The sequence below is a fragment of the Bufo gargarizans genome, chromosome 1, assembly GCF_014858855.1.
Source record: "Bufo gargarizans isolate SCDJY-AF-19 chromosome 1, ASM1485885v1, whole genome shotgun sequence".
NCBI classification, from domain to species: domain Eukaryota; kingdom Metazoa; phylum Chordata; class Amphibia; order Anura; family Bufonidae; genus Bufo; species Bufo gargarizans.
In genome coordinates this window covers 147,711,440-147,731,301 of record NC_058080.1, presented here as the reverse complement: position 1 = coordinate 147,731,301, position 19,862 = coordinate 147,711,440, and the positions used below count along the sequence as shown (strand labels likewise).

At 38.0% G+C, this 19,862-nt stretch overlaps 1 protein-coding gene across 1 annotated transcript in view; it reads left to right on the top strand.

The window, feature by feature from the left end:
- Window positions 1-19,862, top strand: part of SGCZ (sarcoglycan zeta) — a 1,451,138-nt gene that overhangs the window by 808,314 nt on the left and 622,962 nt on the right. The gene's annotated exons all lie outside the window — the stretch shown is intronic.

The following is a 19,862-nucleotide window of genomic DNA, read 5'->3' as shown; positions in this document are numbered from 1 at the left end:
CTCTGCTGACATGAAGCCAGATTCTCTGTTACGGGACCTCTCTCCTCTGCCTGTGTGTGTGCTGGGCCTAAATATATGCCAATGGACTGTTGCAGTGGTGGCTGACGTGAAGCCTCATTCTCTGCTATGACATGCAGACTGATTCTCTGCTGACATGAAGCCAGATTCTCTGTTACGGGACCTCTCTCCTCTGCCTGTGTGTGTGCTGGGCCTAAATATATGCCAATGGACTGTTGCAGTGGTGGCTGACGTGAAGCCTCATTCTCTGCTATGACATGCAGACTAATTCTCTGCTGACATGAAGACAGATTCTCTGTTACGGGACCTCCCTCCTCTGCCTGGGTGCTGGGCCTAAATATATGCCAATGGACTGTTGCAGTGGTGGCTGACGTGAAGCCTCATTCTCTGCTATGACATGCAGACTGATTCTCTGCTGACATGAAGCCAGATTCTCTGTTACGGGACCTCCCTCCTCTGCCTGGGTGCTGGGCCTAAATATATGCCAATGGACTGTTGCAGTGGTGGCTGACGTGAAGCCTCATTCTCTGCTATGACATGCAGACTGATTCTCTGCTGACATGAAGCCAGATTCTCTGTTACGGGACCTCTCTCCTCTGCCTGTGTGTGTGCTGGGCCTAAATATATGCCAATGGACTGTTGCAGTGGTGGCTGACGTGAAGCCTCATTCTCTGCTATGACATGCAGACTGATTCTCTGCTGACATGAAGCCAGATTCTCTGTTACGGGACCTCTCTCCTCTGCCTGTGTGTGTGCTGGGCCTAAATATATGCCAATGGACTGTTGCAGTGGTGGCTGACGTGAAGCCTCATTCTCTGCTATGACATGCAGACTGATTCTCTGCTGACATGAAGCCAGATTCTCTGTTACGGGACCTCTCTCCTCTGCCTGTGTGTGTGCTGGGCCTAAATATATGCCAATGGACTGTTGCAGTGGTGGCTGACGTGAAGCCTCATTCTCTGCTATGACATGCAGACTAATTCTCTGCTGACATGAAGACAGATTCTCTGTTACGGGACCTCCCTCCTCTGCCTGGGTGCTGGGCCTAAATATATGCCAATGGACTGTTGCAGTGGTGGCTGACGTGAAGCCTCATTCTCTGCTATGACATGCAGACTAATTCTCTGCTGACATGAAGACAGATTCTCTGTTACGGGACCTCTCTCCTCTGCCTGGGTGCCGGGGCCTAAATATCTGAGAATGGACTGTTCCAGTGGTGGGTGACGGGAAGCCAGATTCTCTGCTATGGAACCTCTCTCCAATTGATTTTGGTTAATTTTTATTTATTTAATTTTTATTTTAATTCATTTCCCTATCCACATTTGTTTGCAGGGGATTTACCTACATGTTGCTGCCTTTTGCAGCCCTCTAGCTCTTTCCTGGGCTGTTTTACAGCCTTTTTAGTGCCGAAAAGTTCGGGTCCCCATTGACTTCAATGGGGTTCGGGTTCGGGACGAAGTTCGGATCGGGTTCGGATCCCGAACCCGAACATTTCCGGGATGTTCGGCCGAACTTCTCGAACCCGAACATCCAGGTGTTCGCTCAACTCTACTCACCAGCAGGCCTTCGCCTACAATCTTTTACAGGGTCAGCTCACCTTCAGGCCCTCGCATATAATTTTTTAGAGGGTCAACTCACCATCAGTCCCTCACCTACAAGTCCAGTCTCACTATCCAAGAGTCTGGTCAACACAATCCTCACCTCAGGGGGTCGCGTAACTAGTTATCACGGAGGAGTCTTGTTCGTTATCGTAATTAACCTGACAAAACGTTACACCAACTAAGAACGTCCATGCACCACCACCCACAGAATCAAGAAAGAGCTATCAATCTGTCAATCCTTTCCGTGTCCAGGCCGGGTGAGGTTTCCCTTGGTGAGTCAAATTAAGCCACAGGCTCCACTCCTGGTGCTGACCTTCCATCAATTCCTTTAAGTTTCAGCTTTGCAACCATTCTCCCCTCGGAACCCAAAGACTTTGGTTTCCCGGAAGCTGCTCGGCGGTTCATGGGAATAACGCCGCCGGATCGCCAGTCGTCATTATTTATGGTCGGAACTACAACGGTATCTGATCGTCTTTAAACCTCCAACTTTCGTTTTTGATTAATGAAAACATTCTTGGCAAATGCTTTTGCTTTGGTTCGTCTTGCGCCGGTCCAAGAATTTCACCTATAGCGGCGCAATATGGATGCCCCTGGCCGGTCCTCTTAATCATGGTCCCACTTCCGAAAACCAACAAAATAGAACCGGAGTCCTATTCCATTATTCCTAGCTGAAGTATTCAGGCGACCCGGCCTGCTTTGAAGACTGTAAATGTTTTCAATGGTCATATAAGCAGCAGGCACTCTCCCATAATTTTTTAAATGGTCAGCTCAGCAGCAGGCCCTCAACCATAATGTTTTAGAGGGTCAGCTCAGCAGCAGACCCTCACATATAATTTTTTTGGAGGGTCATAGCACCTACAGGCCCTCACATATAATGTTTTAGAGGGTCAGCTCACCTGTAGGCCCTCACCTACAATCTTTTAAGGGGTCAACTCACCAGCATGCCCTCACCTACAATCTTTTACAGGGTCAGCTCACCTGCAGGCCCTCACCTAATTATACCTAATAGGTAATTTGCATGCATTCTGCCTTGCTTGGAAGTGGTAGCCGTAGCTGTTTTTCAGGTTCCCTCTCGAATCAAACCCTGATTCCCTGTTACCCATGGTCACCGTGGTTCGCTTTTAATATAGCATTGAAAGTTTATAGGGCAGACATCCTAAGGAATCGTCGCTGTCATGTAGACGTGCGATCGGGCCCAGGTTATCTAGAGTCACCAAAGGCCCTCGCCCCTATTGTTTTAGATGGTCATCTCAGCAGGCCCTTGCTCCAAATGTTTTTGAGGTTCACCAGCAGGCCAGTAATCATAATTTTTCAACGCTGTGTATGATGCCCTCCTTTATATGTAACAAACGGTGTATTGTAGTGTCAGTTCCTTGTAATTTTTGGCAGCCCTTTCACTTAGTGCATAGGCTTTTTGAGCGTAGGATTCCCACTATCTGAACAACTGTACAAAAAGGTGAATGAGGCCCTACTTTATGTGATATACAGGTTGTATCGGAGTGTCTCTTCCTTGTAATTTTTGGCAGGACTTGCACTTTATATACAAGTAAATATACAGGAAAGAATGTTTCCTAACAATTTTTTATCTAAAATTGATTTTATCTTCAGTTTTGTGCGTATTATTGTCAGTCTGTAAAAGTGGCATACTACTCGGACAACATCGTTCCCAGCAGCGACCTAGGAGTCCAAGATGCATCCAGACATCCTCCCCATGCTGTTCCCAAAACATTTTGGTGGTGTTTCCATCAATTTCTGACCTTTTCCTATGAACCAGGCACCCTCCCCTCTTCTGAGCGGGGGTTGCTTGGTTTAATGCTCGGGTTCTCCCATTGACTGCCATTGTGCTCAGGTGCTCGATAGAGCACCCGAGCATCCCGATGTGTTCAGCCTGAGCCCCCGAGCAACCGAGTACTATGGTTCTCGATCAACACTAGTCATCGCGTTAATGCGCACTTGTAGAGTTTTCTTCAATCAAGATGGCCACGACGGCCTGTCTGCGAGCAAATAGATGAGGTGAGTATTTTTTTTTTAAACCCTCATATGACTATCAGATAACGCGATTAGCGTTGAATGCTGCATCTGAGGGGTTCAATGATGCGATTCATGACTAAGTAATTAGTAACAAATCTAATTTCTTTGTGAACTTCAGCGAAGCATCCCAATTTAATTTTTCATAACTTTGCTTCTCTCTAATTATTACACTCCAGAAATACATCCAGGTCCTTCTTGAACTTTTTTAGTGAGTTCACCTTCAACACCTCCTCAGGTGGAGAGTTCCATAGTCTCACTGCTCTTACAGTAATGAACCTTTACTAAAATATATTTTATATCTCTGCATTGTCATGCCAATATGTACTGTAATGTAGTTTTCACGTGCTTTAAATTTGAGTGTGCATATTTTTTGTTGGTATGCTAAGTTTATATTACATACAATATAAGACTGATATGTATTGGATGATGTGGACATGGTTTCTGAACTTTGTGTGGCCACTAGTGTAGGTGCCATGTGTGCTCAAGTGAGATTAGGAAAATTCTGGACTGCGGGATGTTAACGGTGTGACTACCGTATCATCCCACAGATACAGATATCCTATTGGTGACCGACGTTGACCCGCCGGTCCCCGATGCTTGGATCAGCTTAGTCTGCTTTCATAACTTTGCTTCTCTCTAATTATTACACTCCAGAAATACATCCAGGTCCTTCTTGAACTTTTTTAGTGAGTTCACCACCAACACCTCCTCAGGTGGAGAGTTCCATAGTCTCACTGCTCTTACAGTAATGAACCTTTACTAAAATATATTTTATATCTCTGCATTGTCATGCCAATATGTACTGTAATGTAGTTTTCATGTGCTTTAAATTTGAGTGTGCATATTTTTTGTTGGTATGCTAAGTTTATATTACATACAATATAAGACTGATATGTATTGGATGATGTGGACATGGTTTCTGAACTTTGTGTGGCCACTAGTGTAGGTGCCATGTCTGCTCAAGTGAGATTAGGAATATTTATAGCAAATATGCTAAAATTGCAAAAACTGCTACATAATTTTTTTTTGTCTAATAGAGGTTTAATGGGAACATGTCACCTGCAGTATGCGGCCCTCACTGAGGGACGCAAATTATAGCGTCATACCCACACTGGTTTCAGCAGTTTGTCACTTTTGAACTGGCAGTCAGTACCTTTTTTGAGTACTGAAATGCTAACTCTCGCAGCGGGCCCCAGCGATGTGAGGGAGATGAATCTGATGAGACTCTCCTGCCCTGCCGTTCCCCCTTCCCAACCATGTTTTCTGTTATGCACAGGAAACAAATATGCCAGTCATGGTCAGGAAGCAGGGAAGACGAGGCCAGCGAGTGTCATAGGAGTAATCTCCCTTGCAGAGCTAGGGACCACTGCGAGGTTTGGCATGTCAGTGCTAAAAAAGTACTGACTGCCAGCTCATAAGTTACAGACCACTGAAATCAGAGAGTTTGTTACTATACCATGCTGCCCTCAGTGTAGCATAATGCAGGTGACATGTTCCCTTTAAGCCCCTATTAGACATTCTTTTAAAATGTAGCTGCTACATTAACTTCAAGCTGAAAGATCAAAACAATGGTAGATAGTGTCGGACTGGGGTACTTAGGGCCCACCAGTGTAACTAATTCTGGGGACCCACCTTAGGGTTCCTGCACACTAACTTATTTTTTTCCATGTCTGTACCATTCACTTCACTTTTTTTTAACTGACTCTGTGTGCATTCCGTGTCTGTATGTCCACATGGCCGTTCTGCAAAATAATAGAACATGTCCTATTATTGTCGGCATTACAGACAAGGATAGGCCTGTTCTATTAGAGGCCAACTGTTCTGTTCCGCATAATGTGGAATGCACATACCCAGTATCCATGTTTTGCAGATCCGCAATTTGCAGACTGCAAAACATCCAACGGTTGTGTTCATGAGCACTTACAGTGATAACAGAAATATTAAAGATGCAGTATGATGGTAACAATTCACAGCAAAATGCACAAACATACATGTGGCAGAATTTACACATATATGGATATCGTGCACTTAAGTCAGTCATAAACAAGACACATGCAGCGCACACCAATCACTCATTGGACATATGTGGCACACAAGAAACTTAAACATGGCTCACATGCCACTGATGCATATGTCACATACACCTCTGATACATGGAACATATATAGAACACACCAATCACACATAGGAAACACACAATGCGCACACCAAGATATTTATGCCTAACCCTATTAAGTGTAGCATAGTGTTGATAGAGCACCAAAGTGCTTGTGTTCTCTGGTGCTCAAATAGAACACTTTGCGATGCTCAGGTGCTCTACAGAGCATCCAAGCACAATGGAAGTCGATGCGAAAACCCGAGCATTAAACCAGGCACCCACTGCTCTGAAGAGGGGACGGTGTTGGGACTCTAGTTTGGCTTGGGAGTCCCTGCTCTGACTCCATATATAGCTATGTCCACATAGGGAGTCAGTGCTTTGGGACACGCACTGTATTTAAATCTAATTTAGCCTCTATTTTCTGAAAAGTTTCTGGCGGGATTTGAACTCAAAACCTTCTACATTACAGCCAAGAACTTTAACCACTACACTATAGAGCTGCATGGCCAGTTATTTAAAAAAATGTTAAACAATAAATAAATTAAAATAATATATATATATATATATATATATATATATATACAGTACAGACCAAAAGTTTGGACACACCTTCTCATTCAAAGAGTTCTTTATTTTCATGACTATGAAAATTGTACATAGCTATTTTCCTTGATGAGATTTTGCGTCCCTTTGCCCTATCCTCAAGATCATATATTAGAGATACTAGTGACTTTCTGATTAAGATTGATGGTCTGTCTATCCCCAAGGGGGCACTGTTGGCTTCCTTTGATGTGGTAAGCCTATATACCTTGATAGAACATGAATTGGGCATACAGGCCATTGAACAGGTTCTACATAAAACACAGTATAGCACCAACTGTCAACGATTTTTGAGTTCTCTGTTGAGGTTCAACCTGACCAGAAATTACTTTCTGTTCCAGGATGACTTTTTTTTACAGTTACGTGGGACCGCGATGGGGTCCAACGTGGTGCCGACCTATGCAAATCTTTACATGTCACATCTTGAGGAGTCTGTAGTTTATGTGAGCCACCACTTCAGCCATGTGCTGGGGTGGTGGCGTTACATTGATGACATTTTCCTGGTTTGGGTCAGCGCCGCGGAGGACCTCATCGCCTTCCATAGCTTTTTGAATACCATTGATCCTAGTGTTTAAGTTTACACTAACACACTCAGAGGCTTCTTTGCAATTTTTGGACACTCAAGTTAGCATTCACAATGACAAGTTGGTGACTGACTTATATGTGAAACCAACAGATAAAAACACCTTATTGCGTTATGATAGTCACCACCCAAAACCTATGATAAGGTCCCTTCCTTTTAGTCAGCTCCTCAGGGTCAAAAAAATTGTCCAAGATCCGGTAAAAGCAGAGAATAGACTGCAAGAAATGGGGTCTAAATTCCAGACACGTGGGTACCCCAAAAAACGAATTCAAGAACAGATTAACAGAGTCAAACCATCACTACAGAAATCATTAGAGAGGGATTAGGTGATCACAAGTGCTCCCAGGCCCGAATTCCTTTTGTGTCGGAGTTTAGCACCAATAGTGGTAGGATTGCTGCCATAATTAAAAAACATTGGCAAATTCTCACTAGCAACTTTGAGAAAGTGCAGGAGTTTAAATTGCCACCTTTATGTTCTTATAGACGCAGTCCCAATTTAGGCGATAGATTAGTGAAATCTGATATTGGCTCCACAAGGGAGACGTGTGAAAGCTATTTCGGTTCTACTCGTAAAGGTTGCTATGCTTGTTACAATTGTATCAATTGTAAACTGATTTTGAGAGGTGACTCTTTTGTGCACCCTACATTGGGACAGAGGTTTAAGATCAGACAGTATTTAACATGTGATTCATCCTATGTTATCTATCAGTTGATGTGCCCCTGTGGCCTCCTATATATTAGTGAGACCACATGGGACGTCAAAACTCGTCTCAATCAACATCGGTATTCCATTAGAAAACAAAAAATGGATTTCCCTATGTCCAAACATTTTACTGAAGCTAAACACACACAGAATGATTTATGCTTTAGAATCTTGGAGCAAATATCCCCCTCAAGGCAAGGTGGTGATCGAATAAAATTATTGAAAAAATGTGAGCTTTACTGGATTTACACACTTGGCACCTTAAGGCCAAATGGTTTAAATGTGGAGTTCAGGGTTGTCTAGTCATTGATTATGTATTTTCTCTCCTGGTTTGATGGCTTATGTGGAAAACAACATGTGCTATATAATAATAAAAAATGTATTTCTCTCTTTTGTATAGGATATTACTTTGAAATACAGCATACGAATGTTCACATATGGCGATGGCTGTAGGAATTTTGTTGGCGATCAAAAATTTGTTATATATTTTGTAGTATATATAACAAATGCTTGAGGACACCCCCTGTCTGTGCGATGGTGCGACTCCAGCCCCCTCTAGGGACTTGGGTGGCATCTACACAGACGGGAGTTGCTGTCACATTTTATATAAACAAAATATTGATATATTATGAGCCCCGATGCAGTTTGGTCTGTGTCTCTTCAGCTGACAGTGGTTTTGGAGACACACTGTGGATCCTGCCCACTCTATGGCTGTGAGTGACATGGAGCGGATTTGCTGTCATTCTTGACTGCGGGATGTTAACGGTGTGACTACCGTATCTTCCCACAGATACAGATATCCTATGGGTGACCGACGTTGACCCGCCGGTCCCCGATGCTTGGATCAGCTTAGTCTGCTATGTGCTGCGGTGCTCAGGCACTGTACAGGTGCCTGTCAAATCTACATGGGCGGTTGTATTGGAAAGCGCATGTGCCCTAAAGCAATGTTCAAAAGTAGCCATCTTTGATGTGGTTTGTACGTCCCATACTACTACGACAGCAAGCGCTGTCTTCTTTTCCGGACGCCAGCAGTTCCCACCATGTCTACTCTGCCTGAAGTGATTAATTCAAAGGTTTTTAATTTCTTTATTGGTATATTATGTTAAACACACCTGTTCACTTGTCACTTTTGATTAGTAATTATAGATTTTTTGTTATTTTATATTGTATTTATTACACTATGGAACTTTCATTACTATATTTATATTGCTGCTATATTGAACCACGATGATATACTGACTATACTTGTAATATGATTGTAATATTTATGCATTTGCACTTTATTATATGATGTATCAATTTGTATTGTGTTAATCACTTGCACTATTTATAAATGTAATTTTGCACATGTTACTCAGCTGGAAAAAGGCTCCATAGAGAGAGCTGAAACGTTGCTGATGAGTGAATAAATCGTCCACTATTTCATTATCATCTGGAGTGCTGCCTTCTTTTGCTTCATTATCCATACTCGGGACCTTGGTCGCAGGTCCCTCAGGAGGATTTTATTGCACCCACACGTTTTCTTTTTGTATGCTGCTTCTCTTTTTTCTATTTTATATATATATATATATATATATATATATTTATTAGTTTTAGCAATACTATAGCAGGCTTCTGTATGTAAAATATACAAACATTTTTCTTTCCTTTTTGCTTTCATAATTTTTTTTTAAAATGTAGGCATTCGCTTTAGCTATATTTAGTATAAGAGGACGGGTGGGCGGGGGGCTTGTGAGTAAAATATACACACGCATACATATTTTTTCATTGATAAAAATGTTTAAAACAGCCAAAAGCTTAAAATGACCAAATTTCCACAAGATAAATATCTTAGGGGTTCAACATAAAAAAGTCAAATTCAAGGAGCTTCTAATGGTTTGTCATTGTATAACATCTGTACTGGCAGTATGGTACCATTAAACCAGCTATATAAAAATAGGCCTGCCAAAATGCGCTCCAGTCCTTGGAAGTCTTGCAGGGGACCCAACCAAAAGATAAATTAAACAAATGGCATCTGTTTTCATGGTACAAATATATGGTAATGGTTTTTAGAAATGTTTTGTCTTGAAATCTTTTGGGGGGAAAATTAATAAAGCAAAACAACACATTTTTTCAATTTATTTTTATTTTTTCTTAAATATATATATATATATATATATATATATATATTTTAAAATATCTGTAATCCAGTGAGAGAAAAGAAAGGTCTAAAGCATCCAGTGGAAAATATTATCAAATAAATATAGGTTGGCTCAGAAATTAAACAGGAAAATTGGCCTGGAAGAGGTGTAAACATTCTGGTAATGAAGCAGTTAAACAGAGAATGCCATAGCAGTCGGGAGTGTCTTTTATTATTAGTTAGTTGTATTAACAATTATCTCCTACCTAGCTGTAGAAGATGTCAGTGATTGCGGCATTTAATTGAACTAGGAACAGGTGCGGCAGTAAACAGTCCCTGATTAACAATTTCATTTAAATCTTTTAACACATTTCTGCAGGGCAAATTATTCCCAGTGGTGCAGCGCTTGGCTGTTTTATTGTATATTTCACTGAACCTGGAATGTAGTTATTCCAGTAAATGACAATAAATACACTTTTACTATTAAAATACCACAACAAAATGCTATGGTTAATGAAAATAACCTGGACTTAAGGTAAGTTATTAAATGTTGTGTTTTGACCACAATTAACTTTTAGTACAGCGAGAAAGAAAAGTTTGGAAGCATTAGATACATGTATATTCATCAAAAAGCAACATTATGGGAACAGATAATCATATGAAAAAAAACTGCTAACATTCACTTTGTGTCCTCTTTTTACAAGTAGAAGGATCGACCAACTATAAATCTGTTAAATATTTAAAGGGAATCTGCAAAGTGATTAATATTGTCCAAAATACGATCAGCATAAATTTCAACAGGCTCCTTTGTTTTAAACTAACATAGGCTTTACACTGAAATGTTACTTATTTTTAATATACATGAGAGCAGATTTACTAATCTTGTAGATGGCACAATTTATACCAAACTCAAGGTGAACTCACATTAGTAATGAGGGCCACAGTGTAGAAATTAGGGGAGAATATGTGACTCCCCGTTGGCTTGGCTTCAAGTCTTTCCCTTCATGTAAATAGTGACGGACCTGTCAATCAAGCATTGCTTGGTGGCAACAAAATGGTGAAGGGACACTCAGGGGCACTTGTCCCTGTTTCTGGCAAATTTTTAAGCTTTTTTTTCTGTAAAGCAGAAGTTTTTACAGCACAATTATGAAAGTTGTTTCCTAAAAACATAAAAACAGCCTTGTCCTTATGCCCTTTTAGGACATATGATATGGTCATTATGTAGGAGTGGCTCCAGTTCTCAGCAATTTATTTAAATGATTAATTAATTTAATTTAGATTATGCATAGAAATGAGCGAACTATTTAAAAATTCAATTAAATTGCTTCACTGAATTTTACAAACAAGTTTGCTTCATGACAAATTACTTTGTCATAAATCACATTTCTTTGTAGTGGGTGCAATGACAGGGAGCGGCATTTGAGGCATGATTGCGGCATCTGATAGCAATAATTGGGTATAAAAAAATGTATTAATTAAATCATACCTCATTTATTTGCTCACGATGGGCCAGCAGTCACCATCTTTATCTCTAAACACTAATTATGTAATTAAAGGATGAATTTATGTAAAATTGGATTTCTTCAATTTTCTTCATTAAATGTATATGTTTTCCCAAGTTTATCTGAGTTTTCTTTGGCCCAAAGTGTGTGCAAGTTTGAGAAAGAAGAATGAGGTGCAGGCCTCTCCATAACTTCAGTGGATACATTGCAGCTTCAAAATGTAAGATAGCTTCCTTGCCGTCTTACATTTAGACCATTTTCTACCTTGCCTTCTTAACAAAGATTTCATATATCCTAAAATTGTATCAATAAAAATTAAAGCTTGATTCTCAAAAATATATTATTAGGGTTCTGTCGTCAGAAATATAAAAAAGAGCATTTGAATTTTTTTTACCAATTAGTAAATGCTACCAAAAACCATATGAATTTTTTATCTCAATATTAATAGTGACACACAGAATTTGGGGTAAACATGTCATGTGGCTCCCAAAAACCTTCCTACTTTTACACTTGATGTACTGTACTGTAAAAAAAAAAAATACAACTTGCTCCATATAAAAAAAATCTTTATGCACCTAAGTTTGTGGAAAACAAAAAAAATAATGGCTTTTGAAATGCAAAATTCAAAAACAATAAAAATTGGGCCTCAACTAAACAAATTATGCTACATCTGGTTAAACAAAATAGTAAGGCCCCCTGCACACGATCAGGATTGCATGCAGATTTTCTGCGCGGATTTGCGGTCATGTACATTGTATTCTATGAGAATTTGAAATTCTCAATGCACACGATGCAGATTTTTTCCACGCGGATTATGACCTGCGGTGCGGATATTAAAATCCGCGACATGTCAATTAATTTTATTTTTCCTGACCGGAATCCTGAACGTGTGCATGTACCCTAACAGAATGCAATATCTATAAAAAAGTGTTGTAGGTGTTAAGGAGAATAAATGATTTAGAATCTCAATAGAATAGATAAAGATGCTTCTCAGAAGAATGTACCTGGTGCCTATTCACTCATAAACAGAGTGATCTGAAGTTTGTGTAGAATAGTTAATGATTATGGCATTCACAGTGTGACAGACTGCCATGTTGAATACTTGTTTACCAGATCTAATAAAGAAGAGATTCTCATCTCATTATTATATGGTCATAAATTCAACTAAAAAGGTTATTAATTTCACCTATAAGAGAAAATGAACTGGCAATAGATTATCAGTAATCTGAACAGGAACTAAACATTGCAAGTCAAGTCATGCCTATGGCCATACCTGGCTTTCATTATAGCATAATTACTATGCTATTAATAATCTATGTAATGAGGTTTCCTATTTTAGTCTTAGAAAATGTCTCAATTTACTAGATAATAGAAAACATTACTGTATGTGCCACATCTGTATATACTTTAAGCAACCTTCTAGAGAATAGCAGGTTCACAAGTAATCTACATCTTTAAATAATGATAAGATACAAGTTACTTAAAACAATACACTATAAGTTGACCCTTTCATGACTAGGCCCACAAAAGGCCTGAATGTCTAGGCAACTTTTTGTGCTTTTGTGCATGTGATGGTTAATTGACCGGAGGTTTTTTATTTGTTTGACTGCAAAAATAATTTTTGCCTTTTCTATTACTTGACTTTTAGGACTTATTAGAATGTTTTTTAGAGTTTTTTTTTCTTTTTTAGGTTTAATTTGGTGAAAAACCGCTAATTATTATTAAAAAGTATTTTATTTTATTATATATTTTTATTTATAAAATATAAAAAACTGACACAAAATTAATTTATTGCAATGGGTTCCCTATTTTGTGATGATCGTTTTCATATATAGCATGTATAGGTTTGAGAGAAAGGGGCGACTATGTTGACGGTTTCTTTTAGCAACTGCATTTTATTTATATTTTTTATTATAATTTTCTTTTAATTATATTTTAATTTCTTTTTGGCACATAATATGTCTCCCAGGAGGTCATTAAAGGACCTCTGGAGGACATTTACTTTTTTTAAACTTTTTTTTAACTTTTTTTTCATTGTTTCCACTATAACTGGGGCATCCACTGGAACCCCAGTTACAGGGGAAAACAGCTCCCTGTGGGGGCATGACACATAGGCACGGCTGATCAGGGTCTCCTTAGACTCTGCAGCTCTGCACCTGCCCCATACACCCGCAGCAGTCACATGACCACCAGAACTAACAGAGGAAGCAGCCCTGCCGCTTCCTGCTCCCTCCACCATGCGCTCATAATGCATAATGTAATGATAAAGATATTTGGAGAACCAGATCCTTTTTCTGTACTTCAAAACTGAAAAAAAAAAAAATCACCATTGCATAAAATCAAATATAATGCTGTGCTAGTTGATGTAAGTGCCATAACTATATTTATTACGTTCAAACTGTATACCTGCAGTACAATACAGTGATTCTCAAAATACTAGGAAAATTTAGGCTAAGTACAATAGTTTAACCCCTTAAGGACTGGGTCATTTTTAACCTTAAGGACCAGACTGATTTTTGCAAATCTGACATGTGTCACTTTAAGTGGTGATAACTTTAAAATGCTTTTACTTATCCAGGCCATTCTGAGTTTTCTTGTCACATAATGTACTTCATGACACAAATTTAAATTTCTCTGCTTTTAAAACAGATAGTGATACCTCATATAATAGTAATTACTTTACATTTCCCATATGTCACATTTTGTGAATGCCATTTTATTTTTTAGGGACGTTAAAAGGCTTATAAGTTTAGAAGCAAGTCTTGACATTTTTCAGAAAATTTCCAAAACCCACTTTTTTAAGGACCAGTTCAGGTCTGAAGTCACTTTTTGAGGCTTACATAATAAAAACAGATTTTACAAATGGATATGAAAATTCTCTTTTTGGGCAGATTTTCTATTTTAATCATTTTTTTCTGCTAACAAAGCAAGGATTAACAGCCAAACTAAACTCAATATTTATTTCCCTGACTCTGTAGTTTACAGAAACACCCCATATGTGGTCAAAAACTGCTGTATGGCCACACGGCAGGCCGCAGAAGGAGTGAATTGCCATATGGATTTTAGAAGGCTTATTTTGATGTACTGTTTTTTTTACATCATGTCCCATTTTAAGCCACCCTGATGCACCCCTAGAGTAGAAACACCAAAACAGCGACCCCATTTTAGAAACTACACCCCTCAAGGGATTCAAAACTGATTTTAAAAACTTTTTTCACCCTTTAGGTGTTCAGCAAGAATTAATGGAAAATGGAGAAGAAATTTTATAATTTAACTTTTTTTGGCATATTTTCCATTTTAATATTTTTTTTTTCCGCTAACAAAGCCAGGATTAACAGCCAAACTAAACTCAATATTTATTGCTCTGATTCTGTAGTTTACAGAAACACCCCATATGTGGTTATAAACTGCTATACGGGCACATGGCAGGGAGCAGAAGGAAGAACAAATTTCACTTTGACAATTTGATCTTACCATGTTGCACCCCTAGAGTATAAACTACAAAAAAGTGACCCCATTTTGGAAACTACAGAATAGGGTAGCAGTTTTGTTGGTACTATTTTATGGTACTGATGATTTTTGGTTGCTCTATATTACACTTTTTTTTTTTGGGTGATTTTCTTAGGTAGGGTATCATTTTAGTGGGATGATATGATCGTTTGATTGGTACAATTTTGGGGCGTATATGACTTTTTGATCGCTTGCTATTACACTTTTTGTGATGTAAGGTGACAAAATGGCTTTTCTGACACATTTTTTTTTTTACGGTGTTCATCTGAGGGGTTAGGTCATGTGGTATTTTTATAGAGCAGGTTGCTACGGACGCGGCGATACAATATATGTATAATTTTATTTTATTTTTTTATATTTAACTCAACAAAAGAATTTTTGAAAAAAATAAATAAATCATGTTTTAGTGTCTCCATAGTCTGAGAGCCATAGTTTTTTAATTTTTTGGGCGATTGTCCTATGTAGTGGCTCATTTTTGTGGGGTGAGTCACCTCACCCCACAAAAATGAGCCACTACATAGGACAATCGCCCAAATATATTAAAAAAACTATGGCTCTCAGACTATGGAGACACTAAAACATAGATTGGTACTATGACACTTCCTCCTCCACCTTTCACTGATTTCTTTGCAAACTTTGGGTTCAGTCTTAACCCGGTTTGTCAACGGACATAATGTTTCCCATCAGACCCAAATAAATTAAACTTGCCTTCTTGGGGGACTTGAATACGTTTGTGATGTTGTAAAGATGCAATATTCTAGAAATCACAGACTTGGAAAGAACAACTTCTCTTGCTAGGGCTGATAGGGTCACTTAATTTGGCCTTCATCTTGACAACCTGCTGCCGGAGGGTTTTAGTCACTTTGGAACGGCACACCATTTTGGCAAAGTCAGTGAAAACTGGAAAGTTAGGCTGCCAGTTACCGTAAATAGGGTTATTCAGACCATTAAGGAAATTAGCACCAGTTGCCAGATTAACACCAATAACTTGCAGGTATCTGAAAATGTTCTCTAATTTTGATCAGTGTTATTTTTCAATTATCTCATTTACATTTTTATTCTGTGCTTTAGAATAAATACCATTTATGAAATAATCTTAAAATACTGCTATTTTACTTATGTTAGGATATATTCACATAGGAGTACACTGTGACCTTGACATTTCAGAAATTCTGTGTTGTTGTTGATGGCCACTGTATTATAGTGTGTAATACACTTACAGCCAATGCATTACAATACAAAAGTATTGTAATGCATTGTACAGGGGATCATACCCCCAAAAGTTGTGGGGGAAGGGAAGTAAAAAAATGTTAAAATTAAGTTTTACATAATAAAAAAATTAAAGTTTCAAGTAAAAAACAAAAATATCACATGAGATGCCCCCTCAGGTAAATGCTGTAAGAAAATTAAAAGAAACCCTATGCCAAAAGAGCCATTTTATGGTTACCTTGCCTCACAAAAAGTGTAATACCAAGCGATCAAAAAGTCTTATGTACCCAAAAATTGTATCAATCAAACCGCCATTTCATCCCACAAAAAATGAGAATCTAAGACAATCGCCAGAAAAATTTTTAATAAATAGGGCAGTTAGAAAATGTCAACACAAAAATAAGATTTCATTCTGTTATAAAATGTATTTACTGTGTTAAAATTTAACAAAATTAAAATAGACATTGGGTATCGCAGCATCCGTAACAATCTTTTCCATAAAAGTATCACATTATTTGCCCCCTCAGGTGAATACTGTAAAATAAATGTAAAAAACTACTCTGAAACAGCCTTTTTTCATCTTTCATCACAAAAAGTGCAATACTAAGCGATCAAAAAGTCTTATGTACCCTAAAATGGTACCAATAAAAAGGTCACCTCATCCTGCAAAAAATAATCCCCCACATAAGACAGTCACTCAAAAAATAAAACCCAATGGCACCCATAAACCAATCTATCAAAATCTGCACTGCAAAAGCCATACAACTCTTCTTCCATTCTGAGTCCTGCCATGTTCCCCCATAGCAGTTCACCACCACATATGGGGTGTTGCCATATTCAGGAGTAAAATGGGTAACACATTTTTGGTGCTCTTTCTCCTGTTACTCCTTGTGAAAATGAAAAATCTGGGGAAAAAGCAACATTTTATTGGAAGAAATGAAACTTTTCATTTTCAAAGCCAAGTGTTTTCAAATTCCATAAAACGCTTAGGGGGTCAAAGTGCTCAGTTCCCCCCTTAATATATTCTTCGAAGGTTGTAGTTTCCAAAATGGGGTAACTTTTTGCGGGTTTCCACTGTAGGGGTACGTCAGGGTCTGTTCAAATACAAAATGGTGGCCAAAAGCCATTCTAGCAAACTCTGCCTCCAAAATTCATATGGCGTTCCTTTACTTCTGACCACTGCCACATGCCTATAAAGCCCACATATGGGGTATTTCTGTAAACTGCAGAATCAGAGTAATGCATATTGTGATTTAGTTTGCTGTTGACCCTTGCAGTGTTGCAAAAAAATATTGATTAACATGAAAAATCTGCATAATGAAATTTCACCTCCATTTTCCTTTAATTGCTGTGGAGCACCTAAAGGGTTTACAAAGTTTGTAACATCAGTTTTAAATAATTTGAGGGGTTTCGTTTATAAAATAGGGTCAATTATGGGTGGTTTCCATTATGAAAGCCCCTGAAAATAATTTTATAACTGAATTGGTGCTTACAAAAATGGTTTAGGAAAATTAGTAGAAAATTTTAAAAATGGCTTCTAAACTTTTAAGTCTTCTAACATAAAGCAGACATATAGGGAATGATGACTGATAACTATTTTATGAGGCATTACTATCTGTCTTAAAAGTTGAGAAATTCTAATTTAGAAAATTGTGAATTTCTCTAAATCTTTGGTAAATTTGGGATTTTTTTAAAAGGAAAAATATATTGACTCAAATTTAGCACTGTCGTGAAGTACAATGTATCACGAATAAACAGTCTCAGAATGGCTTGGATAAGTAAAAGTGTTCCAAAGTTATTACCACATAAAAAGACACATTTGCAAAAAATGGCCTGGGCAGGAAGGTGAAAACTGGCCCTCGGTAGAGAGGGTTACCATGGATATGATTAAAAATGTGATGGAAGTTTCCACCTAAGACTGGGTTTATATCTTATTTTTTTTTCTTAATGCACTTTTTGACGACAAAGCCAGTAACAGATCATAAACGGAGAATACCTATAACGGAAATGCTGAGTTTTCTCTTCTTTTGGATTCTACTTGTGGATTTGGCTTTAAAAAGAATATCATAAAACCTGAACATGGAAACCCATCCTAAAGGGTTTTTTAGTATTAGAAATACCCTGTTAGAGTTTTGAGCTAATAGAGATTCACAAAACACACATATTAGGCCTCTTTCAGATGACTGAGTTCCACTCGCAGAGCGAGTATGCGTCAGCTCAAGTCCTGACCTCCCAGCACTGACAGCATCAGCATTATACTGATTTATGGTGCTAGGTAACCCTTACAGTTCTGGAATTTATTGGATAACACTGGCAGCATTATGTCAGTGTTATCCAAATACATTACAGAAATGTAAGGGTCACATAGCATCATAAACCAGTATAATCATATGAGACCCAGTCAGTGCTGGGAGGTCAGGATGGGAGCTGCCACATACTCACGCTGCGAGTCCAAGGCATGGAACTCGCCTGAAAGAGGCCTTACAAGTACAATCTGTTTTGATTTAAATGGAAACTGTGTCATTCTTTTATTTTTCCATGGTGGAGTTTCAATCGAACACTTGCCACTGAGTTTCCCCCTTTTGGCTTGGGTTGATGGCATCAGGACATACTACAAATAGAAACTTTTATAACGGCCTCACATCATAGTTATGTCATCCGTAATTTCATACTATCACTTTTATTGACTATTGTAACATATGGAAGTGGGTGTACTCACAATAGCAATATTTTTTTTTAACAGAGTAACTAATTTAATAATTTACAGTATGTGTCTAGAACAAACATCCAGTCAATAATGTGCTTATTGCTATTGCAGCATTTTAGCGCTGCAGTATTTGGGTGTCAAAAGTTTTAGTGTGTAGTGGATCAGTAGTCACAGTAGGAGACCCTTAACAGAAGTGAATGGAAGGAACATATAGGAATATTTTGCACATAGAATAAGAAGATTATTTTTACTTCCCAGCTAATATATATTTAGTTATTATCTATGCTTGTATTGTGGTAAAAAGCAGAAACTAACATATGTCAGCAGCGTGTGCTGCATGGAGAATAATTATCCATTTGGTTGGTGTCTCATATTATATTGTGTTTATTATTATTTGTGGTTATGTGTGACTTGTTTCATTTTTAATGAGCAAGTCTGGTTTTTACATTAGATATTCTGGAGAAAATTAAAAACGTTGTTTAGTCATAAAAAAATGTTTTTTATTTTTTTTATTTGGCCAAAATGGCTTTAAAAATAAAAATAAAGTAATACTCACCTTACCAATTCCCTGCTGTACATGTTCCTGTGCTTCCCAGAACCCCCTGCCAGTCCCCACTTCATGGTCCCTCTTAATATTGAAATGTAGTGTAATTGATCTGTAATTATACAAATGTTACAATGTATGTACAAGGGTTTCACCTTTCTGTCACCCTTTATAATATTTCATGTTTGTGTAAGTTTCAATATTAACTATGGATATACAGTAGATTTTCATTTCCCTTTCTTTTCCTGTAAAAAAAAAATAATAATTGAGCAGTTCAATACTTTGTCAAACACTCTGAATATTTATGGAATGACTTGTGACTTCTTTGTTTTGCCCTAAACAACATTTTTTATAATGTAAAGAATGACATTCGCGTTAGACTTGAAAAAGAAAATAACTTACTATTTAAAGAGGAAAGAACGAAAAGGGAGATAAATGAAAGAGAATTTGGAACAATGAGATAACAGGCTTACCTCTGAAAAAATCCGGAGCAGAATTAAATGAGACAAACAAGAACTTATGGATTATTTGAAAACATGGAATTCATAAAAGCTGGAGATATTTTTTTCTATTTTTTATTTATTAAGTTAATTAGCTATATTAATTTATTATGTATTATCTTTTTATATAAAAAAAA